Source organism: Littorina saxatilis, unplaced genomic scaffold, assembly GCF_037325665.1.
Source record: "Littorina saxatilis isolate snail1 unplaced genomic scaffold, US_GU_Lsax_2.0 scaffold_712, whole genome shotgun sequence".
Taxonomy (NCBI): Eukaryota; Metazoa; Mollusca; class Gastropoda; order Littorinimorpha; family Littorinidae; genus Littorina; species Littorina saxatilis.
The window spans coordinates 67,501-69,499 of NW_027126624.1; the positions used below are offsets into that span (position 1 = coordinate 67,501).

The following is a 1,999-nucleotide window of genomic DNA, read 5'->3' on the forward strand; positions in this document are numbered from 1 at the left end:
CACATTCCAAAACTCAACATCCTCTGTGTTTCCTTTGCTGAGTAGTTTGTACTCGACGCTTTTTCGACGCTCTGGGATGGCAGCAGTGATGTCCACTTGAAAAAAAGTTAGACTCTCTCTATCGTCGCTCGGCTAAACTCATCGTACAGAATAATGCCTCAACAGATATGAAGTTAAACATGCTTAACTTCCTTCCACTGAAGAAGCATCTTAACTTAAACAAAGCCATTGTCATGCATACATTGTATTACGATAAAATGCCGATTTACATTACATCATTATTTAAATAAAGCTACCGACAGATATGGGTCGGTCAACTTGATCCCACCGATTCCACGAATTGACCTGTATAAGACCAGTCTTGCTTTTTCGGGTACATCAGTCTGGAATTCACTTCCATTGTCAATCAAGCACTTAAGTCATTAACAAGTTTTAAAAGATGTGTTACAAAACACTTCATGTCTGAGTAGTTTAACGCGTTTTGAGTTACCACACTTAGAAGTATGTCAAAGATATGCTGTGCATTTTATATTCTGAACATATTTTTGTTGTATTATTGCTACATGTTCCATTGCTACGAGGTATGATCCAAACAAAATGATCAAATGTGATTTTCACGTCTGATTTTCAAAAAGGGTATAACCAGAAATCACAAGGGGTATAATGAGGTCCGAAGAACGCGTAAGGCAAAAATGGGATCATTTGGTCTTTAATGAATGGAGTTACGGTCCTTCTTTTGTGGAGACTGGCATTTTCATGGAGGAGAAGCGCAGTCTGGGTTTTGCAGTTTGGTCGCTGATTGCCAAACTCGTGATTAAGTTTAGGTAAAAAGGTTTTGCATGGTACGTGACAATGACAGTGCTTTTAGTTGACAGAATATCGAGAGCAACGGGACCTTTGTTGTCGAAAAATACAGCAAATAGCCCTGTTTGTGCTTTAAAAACTTCGCTTTCAAATTTGGTGCATTTGGTCATTTTGGTCCAGACACGCTTTGTTTCTGTGTTTTCTGGCAACAAAGTAGAAGGAAACCAACGTCTCATAATCAGTGACTGCAGTCATCATAAGTTTGAGTCTACTGGGTTTAAAACGGTTGAACAGATCGCGTGCAAGAGGAACCTGTTGAGTCTTCCGTTTCCCTTTCAGCTTATGTGGCACCCATTTTGCGGCCGGCTTTTGAAGCAGAAGATCATTGTGTAGATTATCTGGATTGTTTTATATGAAAGCTTAAGTCTTGCTCTTTATACTAGTATACTCACTTTTTAATTCAAATTCTTTGGTTTTGACACAGCAGCTATATTATTCTCGTTTGACGCGCTCTTCGGAAGTAGTTTTGGTTTGTCAGAGTTATTCCCCTTTTCCCAAGTTCTGATTTCCCTTTTCTTTTATCAGATTGTAGAATATGGAGCAGCTTTGATTTTATGTAACTTTCATCAGCTTTGTAGACCTTTACTTTGTATCATCACCCAGCTACAGTATTTCAAAGAAGTGGAGATTTTCATGTTGCTTGACAAAAGACCCTGTTTTGAAGCACAATTAACCTAAAAGTGCCATATGTTGAAACCTCATTTATGACGTAGTAACCTAATGACGTCATCTCTTAGAGGTATACCAGTTAGATGGTTGGTCTTTCAAATGATATATTACTGAATGTGATCAGTGGCCTGAGACCTGTATAATCGCGGTTTGATCTTTTTGTTTGGATCATACCTCGTACCAGCTTGTACGCATAATTACCTGCATACTGTGCATTTGATTTTATGAATAACCACATATGTATGCATGCTCTTCATGCCTCATCAGTTTCTGTATCATCATCATCATCATCATCATCATCATCATCATCATCATCATCATCATCATCATCATCATCATCATCTACGTCATCTTTATCATCACGTGTATAAGTTTTTGGACCTTCTTTTGTTGTTAACTCTTTTTTTTTTTTTTTTAATTTTATCATTGTGTTTATGTGCGTCTCAAGGAAAGATTGTAAGAAAAG

General features: G+C 37.6%; 1 long non-coding RNA gene across 1 annotated transcript in view; it reads right to left on the reverse strand.

Moving 5' to 3' along the window:
- LOC138955130 (uncharacterized) overlaps window positions 1–22 on the reverse strand; it is a 1,243-nt gene extending 1,221 nt beyond the window's left edge. Inside the window, exon 1 of the long non-coding RNA XR_011452112.1 lies at window positions 1–22. This exon is cut by the window's left edge and continues 290 nt beyond it. This is a non-coding gene — a long non-coding RNA (uncharacterized lncRNA).
- Between the last annotated feature and the right edge of the window lie 1,977 nt (window positions 23–1,999).